Raw genomic sequence first — 15,163 nt, 5'->3', positions numbered from 1 at the left:
TAGATAAAGATGACAATATTCAACATCGTATTTATCTTAAGACAGTAATAACTGGCACTTTCAGGAATTTCTAGAAAAGCTGTGTTACATCTCAGCACTTCCCTTATCTTTGAAAACTTCAGCATATTTTGTCTCCCACAGAAGAGGAATTTTTTTTTTTTTTTTTTGGATGTTTTTTTGGTGGGTTTTTTTTTTGGATGGGTGTACTAGGAGGACAGACCCGGCAGCAGCAGTGGTACTGACTCTCTGGAGGACCTTGGTCCATAAGAGAGAGTAGCAGATGATCTAATATATATTAAAACAAAACAACAAAAGTCCTGGACAGGAGACTTTGTTGTTGACCTTTGGTGTTGTTTATTGACCTTGTCTGGTGAGATTACAATCTCTTCAGCACAGGAACGAAGTCCTACCTGTTTATGCAACCTTAGCACAATGGGGGCCCCAGCTTATGAACAGATCTTTTGGATGATGCAGTCATTCAAATAAATGTTGGTAATAATAATGTTCATTATGTCTGGTTTTAGTCGTTGTGAACGTTCCTTGAGCAAAGAGAGATGTACCTGAAGTAGAACAGCAACATTTTAAGTGAAATGAGTAAAATCCCTTGCTTTTTAATTGCCTGTGTGTTTTGTAGATATTTTTGTACCACTCCATTTTATCCAAGTGTGTATAAAACCACATCAGAGATTTTACAAGGGTCCTATCAGTGCATTTTGTGATTTATACTCAGTAGTAAAGATGATGACTGCCAGAGGTTTTTTGGTTTTATATAATCCTGGATTTGTAGCCTTGTAATTTGCTTGCTGTCTGTTTTAGAGTGCAGAACAGTGATAAAAACTTTGCACACAGACTTGTTTGACTTTTCCTTCTCTATAAGTCATGGAATCACAGTTGAGGGGGTGGCCACTCCTCCTCTGCACAGTACCTGCTCCTTTTCCTACCAGGCACTGATTTCTGGTGCCCTTTTGTTTTTGTTTTTTTTCTCACATTTCAGAATTACAAGTGGAATTGAGGGACAGAGTAAATAGAGATGAATTTGGTTACATATGACTGTACTGTGAAAAATGCAGATCGTTTGTGTCTAGAAAATGGGTCAGGTTTTAATTGCATTGTCAAGGGTAGTTAATGCTTAAACAGTTCCCTTCTCAATAGAAAAGGGAACAAAAAAAGATCTGCTATTAATGTTTCAAAGCATTGCTAAAATTATAGTATATATGTATAAACCTAAAGTATGCCAGGCCTAGAAAACCCTACAAACCTTTAACTGCTTAGAAGTGCTCTCAGTTTTCATGACAAAATGAGCTATATTTGTTTTTCAATACTGTATCTGGTGGCATATCTACAGTGAGCCTTTTCTCATCCCAGTGTTGCTATGCTGAACAGACAGACCAGTTTGCATGACCTGAGGCAGAAAATAACATTTTCAGTATATTTTGAGTAGCTTTTCTAGCAGGTTAAGGAGCTGAAGTTCAAGTCCACGATCAGTTGACAGTGCTGGCTCATCCTTGTGCCTCTGCCTGCCTGCCATACCCTGTACCCCACGTGTCATCCAGGGGTTGTGTTCAGGAATAACCCTGGCTGCTTTTCTTGCTGTGGTGCACAGGGTCATTGGATTTTGCTCTTTTCCCAGCTGCAATTCAGGTGAAGAGCACGATGGCAAAGGATTTATTGTTCGTTTGGTTATATAACAGGATACTCAGTGACAATAATTTCAATTAATTAGGTTAAATTCAGCGGAAAGGCAGCTTCTGTGGCATGTTGGAGGGAGAATTCTCTTACCAGGAGATCCACCTTAGGCTGACTGTGGAGTCTGTGGTTTGTCTGGTGGAAATCCATTCCCTCAGCAGTGTCATGAAACCTGTGGGCAATATAATAGCAGTCTGAAAATGTGCTATTTACAAAAGGGTGTTCATCTGTCAGCAAAAGGGGTAAAGTGTGCATTGTTTGCTGTATTTTTTTTTTTTGCCCTGTGATTTGAAGAAAATTTTGATGTGGATTTTTTGGAGTGATCTGTATGAGGCATGATTTACTAGAAAACCCCTTGTCTTCATCTCCATAACATACCCAACCCTCTAAATTCTATCCCTATTTCTATTAAAAATTAAATGAAATCATAAAAAATGTCATATATCCTTCCCTTGATAAAGCAAATTTTGCCTAGGGTAAGTGTAACAAAAAAAGAGAAAAAAAAAAGAAAATAATATTTTCCCAGTGCTGACAGTGTTTGCAAGTTTTAATATGAGTGTTGCAAGTAAAATGATTTAGAATAGGAGAAAAATCAGAAGATATGAACTAGGTCTTGACTTGGTGCTGGTTTTATATAAAACAGGGGTGCTGTGAGGGTGGTTGTGGTGTTACAGCTGCAGAGGCAAAACTGCTTATTGATTGGTGGGCTCCAGTTTTTATTCATAACTATAAGACACGTGGATTCCTGCAGCTGTTGCTGGAGTGAAATTTGCTGATAATAGAGACTTTTACTTAGTTGGTCAAGCCCACTCTAATCCTGAACATTTTTAAATTATCTCCTTAAGGTTTAAATAATTTTAGTATATATAAAGAAAAAAACCTATCAGGGGATGGATGAAACCACATTCATGTCTTCTTTCTTACCTTATTGTTGAGTGCCTTGCAGCTTTTTTGCTTACAAGTGTGGCAGTTACTAGAAAACAAAGTGTACAATGGATACAAAAATAGCCCATATGATGAAAGTGACTGTGGATCCCAGCTAGCTTTGTATTTATTTCTTTCTTTCAGATTTTGTTTCCTTTTCTGGATTTTTTTCCTTCTATTTTTTTAATAGTTACAGTTTTAGAGTGAATTTTAGGATAAAAAAAAAAAAATTAGGAAATGGAAAACCACAGACTATCCTCTTTCCAGACAGCAAATTATGATCTTAATAACTCGGGATTCTCTTCACTCCCCTTGGATTTAAAGGTGAATTGGCAACGTGCAATATTAGTTACAGCTCCAATTGATTTCTTTCTACAAGTACTTCGGTATGCATAAATATATGAGAAATTAAACAGCTGATAGAGGCCTCCTGGTTTTGTGTAAATCTTAAGGCTAGGAGGATTTTTTTTTTTTTTAAGATTCAAAGAGCTATCTGTAGAAGGAGGTTCTGTAAATGGCGTTATTAGGAGTGTGCTCCTGCAAGCTGATGGGAAGTGATGTGATTTTATACCAAGAGAAAAGCTGAGCAGCAATGATTTCTGTGTTTCTCTTCAAGTCTGTCTTTCCAACATTTCTGAGTATTCCAACTTATTCTTCTGTACAACTGTAAAAATGGATTATTATCCACTGAAACATGAATACAGGTCCCCTCTTGTTGATGGGATGGTATTCCTTTGTCTTAAGTTTGTTTCAAGAACTGTTTCTAAGTAATTGTCTCCATTTCTGTTTTCTCTCTGTGGCAGGCATACCCAAAACAACGAGTCCTGCTTCTCTCTCAGCAGAAGGCTTGAGGCAATTCAGTGTGTGTTTGCAGGGTTTCTCCTGCCAGCTTTCCATCTTCACTGAGCATCCTCTGCAGGATGCTCTTTTTTCTGCTCTTCTGCAGATAGTGTCGGGCATCTGGAGAGATAAAGGGAGGAGAACTGTTTTCAGGGCAAATCACAAAACCTAAACTAAAAGAAAACTCAGTGAAATAGGTGATATTCTTTAAAAATGTAACCCTCCTCTTCCAAAGTCCCCGGTTCAGTCAAGTTTTGGGAGCAGAGTTTGGGGTTTTTCCACTTTGTTGGTGACTCTTCCATTTAAATCCAGTCTAAAGATTGAGCTGTATTGCGCCTCACAGTGCACTGCAGGTGGTATCAGCAATCAAAACTGATCTTTCTCTGGGAAATAATAAAATCTGATGCAGGAATTTCTTATTACCATCTCCTGAACACTCCTCTTGGCACCACTGTGTCCAGTGTCCCACCCCGCTTCACTCCAGTGTATTACTTAACTCTGCTTCTTTTTATTTTCTTTTGCATACAGTTCTAGATGGAAAAATGTTTGCACCAGCTTACGTGATGTAATAAAGGCTATTAAAATCCAATGTGGCTTTTGTACATATGGTTGCCTGTAATGAAAGTTAGGTATTAATTTGGAAAGGCACACAATAGGGGTATTGTAATTGAGCAGTGGCTGACACGTCGCTCAAAACTCAAAGTAGGTTGTACTATAAATATAGTCTCTTGTTTTGCAATTGACATTTTGCTAGTGGGTGGCTAATTTGAAAGGAAATAGACCAGTGATCTAATATTAATAACTAATTAATAGTTATGTGGATATTTTAAGTCTATTTTTCTGCTTATTTATAGGCATCTATTATTCATCTATGCTGTGTATCCTTTGCATATATGTTTAGTTCTGAAACTTTTGCTTCAGTAACATTCAGGCTTTGCAATCAAAAGATTGATAGCAAAGTTGGTATGTTCTTCAAACCCACTTTTTGAGGATGGCAATTTCAAAGTAATAACACTTCAACCACTGAGGGAAGTCTTCCTCTTGAGGCAAGGCCTAAGAGGAAAGGCAGTGATGCATTGTCTACAAGTCACCTGCATTTGTGAGTCCTGATCAGCATCACTCCTGTATGTATCCTCTGTGTAAAGTAGAATACAGAGCAGTTTTTAGGCTTCCATTGAAAGTGTGTAGCTCAGAGACAAAATGAAGAGGAATAAAATAAGAAGGAGCATGTCACAGGCAGCTCGATCCTTTGGGATCAGAATAAAACATGCATTCAGGTGCTTATTTCTTCTCACAGCATGTGTGTTACTATACCAAAGAGATGTGATGTTTTTGTTTGCTCTGATGGGACAAACTTCAGCATAGGGTTTTGTCTCTTCTACCTATTCCCCCTGTCTCCTGGCTTCTCTCTAGTACTCACATTCATCTGTAAATTAATAAGCATATGTGATACTCGTCCTTTTAATGAATTCTTAATTGAATTGATAATAAGACAGGAAGACTGTGAAAGATTCATTGTACTTTGTATATGCCTGATATTTTTAGATCTGTTTTGTCACAGCCAAACATTTTTAAATGTATTCCACAAACTCCATAGAGCTGTGATATCTGGGCCTTGAGTGTTAGCTATGGAGTTTGTGTGTGTTGTCTTTGCATCTCATCCCTCTTGTGTGAATAACTTTGCTGTGAGTTAGTCACAGATGTGGGGATCTTAGCTGGGGAGGTTGGTTCCAGGCATCACTTGGGATCCAGGCCATTTCAAGAAGTGCTTGAGGTTGTTGTCCATGGATAAAATGCAGCTGGCAGCGTTTGTCCAGCTCAAAGGACAGAGCTGACACGATAATGCACTTGTGGTGCTCAGGGTTGTGTGTGGGGCCAAATGAGGCACACAGAATTTAAACTCTGCAGGACACATCAGCTTTGAGTTCTCTGATTTCTGTAATTTCAGAGTCAGTTTGAAGCATGTTGGAAGTGACTGTCAGGGGGTTGTTTTGAAGTTTTTATCCCTGTATATTTTTCTGTCTCTTTTTGTGTGTCAGTTCATGTTTTTATTTTTTGTTCTCTGTGACTCAGGGAATCTTTTCTCTGTGTACATGCTTATTGCAGGCAGCATTTAATATACTCCTGTTGCTCCTCATGTAATAATGAGAATCCATCACATGGTGCAGCTGTAATCTGACAGGATTTATAGATGTCTTATTATTCTCTAGCAAGAAAAAAAAACAACCCCTTTTAATATTAAAAAATTGGCAAAAATTATCTTGTATTCATGTGTTGACATGGTGTTATATTGTAGTTTGGATTTGATGATCTCAGAGGTCTTTTCCAACCTAAATGATTCTGTGGCAACTTCAGTGTTTTCTCCTCTGTAAAAAGCATATCTGCAGCTGGGCAATCTTGCTTGCCCTTGTAATATTTACTTGCTAACCTTTTGTATTAAAAATAGTAAGCCGTGTTTGTCAAATAATATAGCAGGTCACAACACTTCAGGCATCTTAAAAATTACCTGTCAGTCCTGGTAGTGTCTGTCAGACACTGGAAATGTGAAGCAATGGTTCCTGTGTGAGGTTCTTGTGTCTTGAACTGCTTCTGATCTACCAATAAATTCAAGGAATTTCACATCTGGTTGTGAGCAGGAGCAATAGACAGTTCATGTGTTGGAAATAAGCAAGTGACGTTCATGAGGGACTCACGTGAGTTTTAAAGTATGGACTTTTTAATGGCTGGGATCCTTGTTTGGTTTGGATGCATAGACTTGGAATACAGTCTTCCGTCTGAATGGATTTTTTACTGCTTTTGCTTTAGTTTCTCTTATGTTCCATAAGTATCTTGCCTAGTGCTGCTTGGGTATTTATAGGTTTTGAGGTGGTGTTTTCCTACATGAACACACAATTTTCTGTGTAACACTACAAATAATTGTCCTTTCGCAAACATTTTTCCCCCCCTCTCATATTATTAAAGGCCCATTGAGTCTGAAAATTAAGTAATGTAGCTTCCCACAAACATGCATATTTTTCAGCGTAATTGGAAGATGTTTTGGATTACTGTCTTCAGGCCTGTGGAGCCAAGAACCCAATTATAGGCATGGTTAGAAGGCGATCGTGTGCGTTAGTCAGATTATAACAAGATTCCAATAATGTAAAATTGCTGCACGACAAATTAGTTTGTATAGTTTTGACAGTTGTTGCCTTTAATAAACTAAATTATAAAGCAATACACAGCTGCAATGCTTGCAAAATTGAAGAAAAATTGACTCTTATTTCCCTGTCAAAATCTTTTCCACAGAACAGGACTGTGGGCATGCGTACGTCTGGTTTGAGTTGTTCAGTGGACTTTGAGTCCATCTGTCCCAAGGTGATTTTCTCTGTGAGTAGATGAGAGACAGGTTACAAGAGCTACATTTAAAATTTTGTCAGGCCCCTTCATTTTACTGTTAGTGCTGACAGATGCAGTCACAATCTTTTGGGCTGACACTTGTAAAGCTAAGATTTTGGGGGGGGGGGGTTAATTGTAATTTATATAAAAATGGTAACTAGATTAATGCTGCCTGCTTATTTTCACTGCAAACCGGAGCTCAAGTCTCCTGTCAGAGTGCAGGAGCCATCGATGTGATAACTCCATGTACCAACTGAATTGGATCTCTGAAATCCAAGAACCTGTTGTTCCCTGGAGTGAGGTGTTACTGCAACACTATAAAACAAAGCAAAATCTATGACATTCTAGCAATCAGGCTATTCAGTCAGTAGCTTTTTTACACTTTCCTCCTCCAGCTGCAGGTTTGGGAATCCCTGTGGCTGCCAGGTGACATTTGTATCTATGCTGGCAATTCTCTATTTTAGTGATATGGACTTGAATTAGATATGACATAGTTATGATACAACCTGCTTTTGGTCCAGTTTAGCATCAAGTCCCGCTATTTTAACATGCATTTCCAAGCAAATTAAAGCCCAGTTTGAGGTATGTGCTCCATCCCAGCTACCTGATATCTGTTCAAAAGGAAGGGAGACTCCAGCAGTACACGGTCACTGCCCTGCAGTTTGGAGCTTTCCTTTTCACAGTCCAGGAGCAGCAAGGGCAGACCTTATTTCTGAGTGTCCTTGGCTGCTGTCGCTTGCGGTGTTTCAGCTCTTGCACTTTTCTCCTGGGAGAACATGATGGCACTGACTTAATGGGGGTAAATGGGAAGATGAAGGCTGCTCCTTTTCTGTGCGTGGTGAGGGTGAATCTCTGGTCATGAATTCAGAGGCAGGCACAAAGTACAGAGCAGCCTTCTGCTCCCGGAGTGCTGACAGTGATATTGGTTGATGGCATTAAATAAAGCTGCTAGGGATTGCATAGAGTGGCAAGGGAGAAAATGGGGGAAAAAAAAGAAAAATGTATTTATTTACCAAATTCTAAAATGGTAACATGGAGAATTTTCAGGAATGAGAACGATGACCAGCTTTACAGTGCTTTTGAGTGGCTTACATTTTGAAGGGTGTTTTTTTGGTTTTTTTTTTTTTTTTTTTTGGAAAAAGAACTGCAAGCTCCAGACATCGTTTTTAATGAATATGCAAAATACTGGCTGTAGTATTTGCAACACCAGTCATGAAACAGTACTATTGGAGGCAGTCGTTAAAAATTAAATACTTCTGCCTTCCAGTTTTGTAAAACTTATCTCTGTGTTTGATTTTTTTTTCAATAAGCATATCCTTAAAAAACGTAAATGCTTTAAGCCAAATCGCATGCATTATGGTCAGGCCAAAGAATTGGAATATCTGTCAGATGGAAAGAATGAGAATTTCAGCATCTTGTTTCAAAATAGTTGTACACACTTCTTGCTTCCTTCATGTGCCCTTGGCAGTCAGGCAGCTGTAAGACTTTTTGAGCCCCATTGATGTGCTCTGAAAATATCCTCTGCACTTCGTAAATCGTTAAGAGGATGAATTATGGGAATGACAGTGGATAAGGAAGAGCAGCAAAGATGCACATTCACTTGGGACATTGCCTTGAGGCTGGTGTCATTTGTTGGTTGGATGGGCTTTGAAATAGAGGCATTAGAGGGAATAAATTGTAGCAAGAAGATCAAATATCTCATTTATAGTCATACTCATCATACAGAAAGAAAACAACATCAAATATTATTAACAGGTGGTCTAGTGGGAAGGCAGTAGTAAACAATACTTCCTAAAAGTGGGTAATTCCTCTCTCCCTGATGGGCTGCATTCAGTTTATAAAATGCACATCAGTATTTTTTATGACCACATAGTTTATTTTTTGTCTTGTTTTTGCTAACTGCATATGGTTTAAAATCAAAACAAGCAAAACCCTAGTCAGTCATTTAAAAAACAAAAGTTACTTGTTTGTTGAAAAAATACTTTTGATTATTTGTACTTTTTTTTTTTCATTTAAAAATTGAGACTTAAGTCCCAGTCTAACAGCAGTAGGGATTTCATTTTAAAAAAATGCAAGAGAAGAAAAATCAAAAAATGCTGTGGAAAAAGCCCCAGCAGTGGCGTGGGTAAATGGGCTCCGTGCTGATCAAGGAGCACGCTCTAGTGGCAGGTTAATCCAGCATGGCCTGCTCGGTGCCCATCCTCCACCTTCACTGATACTAATCAGCTTCTTCAAGAAAGTGACATTTTCACAGAATCTTATTAAGTTTACCATTCCTGTTGCTCTCCAGTGCCAAAGCAAGTGTGATGTGTTTACATGTGGCATCATCACATGTATTGGTGGTAGTGAGATGAAATTCCTGCTCTCTAATTAATTTTGCAGTGGGGAAGTTATGTCTATTTTTGCAGATGGTTTTTAAGTGCATAGATATTTTAAGCTGCAGAGGGGAAGATTTCATGCTCACGATGCACAAATTCTTATGGAGTGTGAGCATTTTAGTAACAGACACAGTTGTTAAGCTTGCCTGTTAGCATCACGTAAAATGTTGGGTTCTCAAGCCCTGCACATTTTTGCAGTGTTTTCTGTTCTAGTCCTCTCCCTGAAGCTGGAAAATTTCTTTACTCCTACCTCTCTTGTTCAACTTTTTTTTAATGAGACTGTAGGTTTACAGTTTGATTTTCTTCAGGTTTCTGATATCCACATAGATAGGTGTCTTGTAAGAAAGAAAATAGTAAGTAACTATGAAGCAATCCACAGCTGAAGAATAGATATATATAGTAAGGGAAATTATGCCCTGTGATTATAGGTGAGCACCCTGAGATGGGCTTCATTTCGTCATATCACTTGGTAGAAATATAATTAAATGTGAAGTTTTTATCCTACATCTTTCACTGCACGTCAAGGGGTTTTTGCCACAAATTCTATTCACATCATTAACATAAATTAAAAAAAAAATATAGATAGTCTTTAAGTAATGTCTCCGCAGCACATGCTGACATTTTTATTCTTATTTATTGATTTGAAACATAAAAAATATAATTTAGAGGGATCTCTGATGGTGGTGTTATGAGCTGCAAGTGCCTGCAGAAGTAGCTGACTATCAGGATCCCTCTGAAAAATCTCTTTTGTTGCTTAGTCATTGCTAAAAGCCCTGTTAAGTTAGGCCATGTATTTAATTGTTGCTGTTCCCTCAGCCCTCTCCATGCCATGGCTGAGGGAGCTGAGCAGGTTTCTGCTGTTGTAGGGAGGTTCATGCAATGGTGGATTTCTGTGTTCAGTGTGTTTTGTGTTTTCTGTGGGGAGCTGTGGAGAGGAAAGGAATTCCTCTTAAAGCAGCTCCTCTTGAGGGTGTGGTGGTTCTCTGCTCTCCTGTAGGGCCTCTGGCTTTTTTCTCTTGTTTGGCCTCATTTTGGGGGTAATTCCAGTTATTTACTTGAGCAGAGTTTGTTCCAGATGAATGGAAAATCCTTAATGTAAACATAAAGTGTACAAGGTTCAAAGCATAAAAGTTGAAACTTACTGCTCTCTCTTGTTTGTTCAACCAGCAGGATCAACATCCCCTTTTAATGACCTTTTGCACTTGGAGTTAAAATTTTATGAGCTTTTTAAACTTTGCTTCTGATTGTTTTTTCCAAATCAAATTTTAGCAATGCAGTTGGCATATACAGTTAGGTTTGTAGAAATGATCAAAGCACTACATAATACCCTAGCAGGGAATTAAAATTACATTAATGCAGGGGCAGGACCTTTTCACTTGGTTCTTGTGAACTGCTGTCAGTGTTAAAGGAGGACCAGGGCACTTTTCCACTCCAGGGTGGTGCTATCATGCTTTTGGAGATTTTTGTCCATTTGGCTATTGGAGACTTTTCAGGACGGAAAGAGGAGAAGTTTACTTTATTCTCTTGGGAATTAACACATGGAAAATGATTACTGACCAAAATACCCCGTGGCTCCCCAGTCAAAAGAGGAAAAAAAAATTCAAGTCTTACTGAGCTTAGCAACAGACTAAATAGCAAAGAGTTTCTTAGAGGTCACTGGTTTCTTTTAGGATGATAGAAAGTCTGAAATGCTAAGTCCTGTTTAAGGCATGTGTTGCCTTCCTTGATTTTAATCCTAGTATTAAGGGGGTGCTTTGGAAGTTTTAGTGTTATTTGTAATGTATTTTGTGAGCCTTTGTAGCTGGAATTTAGTACTTAGTTTGTTCCTTTCCAGATCCTCTTCCAGAGGGCAGAACTAGCTGTTTCACTATTGAGTGCATCCTGCTTCAAACAGCATTGTTTTGACATGTGGATTCTTTTCTTGTGGTGCCCAGACAGTGTTCCTTTGCTTCTGCTTTCAAATCTTCTCCTTAATCCCTTAGTTTACATAAGATCACTTTCTAATGATTTAATCTGTAATGAATATTGGTGGTAGGAATCACCATGATACACGAATACAGGATCAGAAATTATTCTGAGCACAGGTGCACAATGTTTAAAGTTTGAAGTCACCTGTAGAAATTAACTTCATGAGAATATTTTAAGGATTGTTCATATAACTGGCTCTTTATAATTTGTTTGTGTAAAATTCAGCTCCTGAATGGTCACTTCTGAAATCACTGAATGGTTTGATCATGGCCTTGTGTTTCCTGGTTTTTATCTTCCTATTGAATCATTTTATTTGTATTGGTTAACACTGCAATATCTATTGCATCAATACTTACCCCTTTGTAAACTTTTTCTGGAGTCTCATAAAGTTCCCCTTTGTCAATGTGGACAGACAAAAAGAACAGAAATTCCTTTGAAGCTAATGTGCTGTTCTGTGGTGGTGTTTTGCTTTCAACTAAAACAGTGAGAAGAGGACAGAGTTGAAACTGTGACCGTAATTTGTTTTTTAAATAAATTCTATGTAAATACTTAAGGTCTCTAATTTTTGTTTGTTTATTTTCTTAACTAAGCATATATTGTTATCAGTAGGAAACTGAATGTTGTTTTAATTCTTTCAGTAAAAAGACTGGTAGAAAAATAGCTTTTATCCTTTTTTCATCCTTTAAAATAAATATTGATAGAAACTATCATAATATGGTTTGTGTTACAGGTGGTGTAATACCAAGGGCTGTACTGCTGCCACATCACAATTTTGTGGGGTTTCAGAGAGTAGTTCTGGTAAGGACACTCAATGATTTATCTATTTTTTTGTCATAAAAGTGGACTGTAGTTTGGTACAATTTAGTATTACATGCATTTATAGTATTTGTTAGGTATCAAGTTTCTGCAGTTCACTGAATCCTTACATTGTGTTCTTTTATTCAGTGGTCTTTAACAGCTCCTTTTGGAGCTGTTAGTGTCTCATGTGTAAATCCATATTCATTTTGTTGAGAGTTATGATTTAACACATCAATTCACAGTACGGAAATAATAATAAATAGACCTTTTGTCAAAACACATTGTAAAAACTGTATTGTCTTCTTGAAGTGTGGAGTCACTATTGCCTTGGTGTGTATCAGTTCTTTAAAAAGGGTGTAAAATGACTGTATTTTGATTATAGTATGTGTTTTTCAAGTGCTAAAGTCTTGTCTTCCCAAAGGAAAATAAGTGTGTGGTTCAGAGAGTGAATATTCAGACTGCGTGCTGTTATTAGTGTCTTCTTAAATGTGATGTGCAGTCATGATTTTGCAGTTATTTTCTGTATAATTTTTTTTGATTTTGGAAACTTCCCTTAAATATATTTCTTATCTCTTCTCCATGGCTAGAGTTACAGGGGAGATGAGATTACCTATACTTATTCTTAGAAAGGGAAAATGCCTTGTGCACCAGGCCATCAGCAGCCATGCTCAAGTATTGTGCAAGAGCACAATGGAGTATTTGTTCTTTCAGCAGGAGATAACTGAGACCACATTCGTATCTGTAGAATTTTTAATATATACCATAATTTAACAAATGTCTTGTGGGTGTAGCAGATGTCTTTTCTTTCCCCTGCTCCCCCCTCTTTTTTAAATTTTCAGTCCCTTAAAATTTTTCAATCCCTTAAAACTCTCTATGTGTGCTGTCTTTGGTCATTAGAGTGCACTCAAAGACAGAGGGAATTTGTTTTAACAAACCTTACCTTGCAAGTAAACCCCCACAAAGGTAGAGAAGGATATTGCTGGTGTTCCTTGTGGCCTTGCAGGATGGTGTGGTACTGGCTCTGCTCCAGCACATCACTTAAGCACTTGAAGTCAGTGAGGCTGGAATATGTTTAAATATTCTTCTGGATTGATCTGTATCCATGTGTACCTTCTAAAAACAAGGTGGGGTCCACAAGAACTTCTCAGGGGGGTTTTCTGGTCAAGCTAAGAAATAGAAAAGGTGTTGGAGATATTGAGGAGGGAGAGGGGTGTCCTTGCTTGAGAAGTTTCTGGACTGATAAATGAAGGAAGCAAAAGGTGTTGGAAGTTGTGAGTGAATAAAGACTGAAGCCGTTTTCCCTTCTGCCATGGCATTAGTTTGGTTGATCTAAAATAATTGGGCATGGCACTACTCACACTGTGTGATTTCCAGTCTTCCAAGTCCATAATGCCTCGAGCATACACCACTCATGCATGCAGGATTATTTTAGAATTTCTAAGTCTTAGAGTGGCAGAAAATGGGCTTTCAGATTTACAGGAGAAGAATGGCTTTGGGAAGGTTTGAGTAGCATCACTCAAGAATGTTAAATGGCAATTCTGCAAAGTAAAAACATCATAGCTTTATAAATATTGTAAGAAATGAAAGATGGTGGGAGCTCTTTGGAGTCTGAGAAATACTGAAAATTTTTCAAAATGTTGTGAGCAATTTGTGCAGTACTTATTAAGGCATAATGTCATCTGGAGAAGCCATGGACTTCATCTCTATCATCTCTTTATTTTCAAATAATGCTCCCATTACTGGAAGTGGGCAAGCAGAATTTTATGTGCATAGAATCTGTTTGAGGCAAAGTAAAGGTACCCAAGGATGGCGAGTTTCTTTTTGTGAAAAGCCATCCTACCTAATTTGTTTGACACTGAACTAGCAGAAGTAGTTACTGTGATTGGTTAATTCTGCAGAAAGTAGAGCAGAGGTCACTTGTGGGACAAGCTGCAGACCATTTCAGTGCAGCTGCCTGTGTAATAGTGGCCTGCAGTTACAAGACAGGGTGTATTTCCATCTCTGCTAATGCTTCAGCTTGACTCAGCAAAACTGGTTTTTCTACACAAAGCTGTGGTTGTGTTTCCAACTGCATCAGTGGAGGAGCATTTTAATTCAGAATAGCACCTTCTGCTGGAGGGGGGTCCTTATCAGACAGATGAGGTATTGTCAGGTTTTGAATAGTTTGCTTCAAAGGGGATTAATTAAAAAATTAGTGAGAACAGATGTCTGACGTTGGCCTGAACAGTCAGAAAGAAGAGGAAATGTCCTGGGTTTGAACTTTTTATCTTAATTGGATCCCTTGTGACTCTCAGCCCATTTGATAAGAGTTTATTCAGTAGACTCTCCTGCTTCTACTGTACAAAGCCAACAGCTTTAAATTTTAAGGTTTTTATGTGTGGGTTAGGCACTCAGGCAAGTTTTTGCATACAGCTTGGGAAGATGATTCCTTCACAAAACAAAAACTGCTTTTTTATATGCTGTGTGCCATACAGAAAAACAAAATAGTGTTCTTTTAAACTATTTTTAAATATATTTTTGTATGTCATTATATATTCTTCTACAGGTGTGTTCAGGCTCCTTTTACCAGTTAGACCTTCTGTAGAGTGCCAAATTAGCAAGAGGAGCATTTGGTGTGCTGCTTTAATCTTCTAAGATCAACAATTCAATTACTTCTAGAGATGCAGGTGACTTTGCAATGTGTAGGAGCCGTCTGGGGCTGTGTTATGGCAGGCACAATCATCCCATCTCTGGGAATTTTTCCTTTACAGTAGTATAAATATGCCTTTAGACTTAAGCACTGATGAAGTATCAGAACTTGGCATTTATTCAAAGTTGTCCTTAGTGTGGGATAATTTGAGTTAGGCAAAATATTCCAATTTCTACAGGCAAGGAAAGAAGCTTGTTTTTGTTTTTCAGGGCTTTCTGTGAAAGAAAAGACTTGTCTTGATGATTCAGATATTGGAACAGTTCCCAGTAAAAAAAAAAAAAAAAAGGTATATTGCAGGGTATGGAAAATCTGGTCAAGGAGGCTGATGGCACTGACAGTGTTGTGTGCTTCTTCCATGTATTATAGGCACATCACTTCAGCATACATGCTCTTCTTAATATTCTGTCAAAAGACCCCTGGTACAGCTTCATTTTGAGGAAAAAAAAAAAAAGCAGATGCTGAAGGCAGAAGGGGGATCATCTTAATGTCTAGGCAGCTTTTGGAG

General features: G+C 38.1%; 1 protein-coding gene across 4 annotated transcripts in view; it reads left to right on the top strand.

Annotated features, from left to right (window-relative positions):
* TBL1XR1 (TBL1X/Y related 1) overlaps positions 1–15,163 on the top strand; it is a 107,285-nt gene that overhangs the window by 57,108 nt on the left and 35,014 nt on the right. For 2 of the 4 annotated variants that reach the window (XM_064385297.1, XM_064385298.1), the window contains exon 3: positions 11,902–11,969. The exons of the other annotated variants lie outside the window; for them this stretch is intronic. The gene's annotated coding sequence lies outside the window, so the exon portion shown is untranslated. The remainder of the gene's footprint in view (positions 1–11,901; positions 11,970–15,163) is intronic. 4 annotated transcript variants of the gene reach the window in all.

The sequence above is a fragment of the Passer domesticus genome, chromosome 11 (genome assembly GCF_036417665.1).
Source record: "Passer domesticus isolate bPasDom1 chromosome 11, bPasDom1.hap1, whole genome shotgun sequence".
Lineage (NCBI taxonomy): Eukaryota > Metazoa > Chordata > Aves > Passeriformes > Passeridae > Passer > Passer domesticus.
This window is presented reverse-complemented; position numbering and strand designations above follow the sequence as displayed.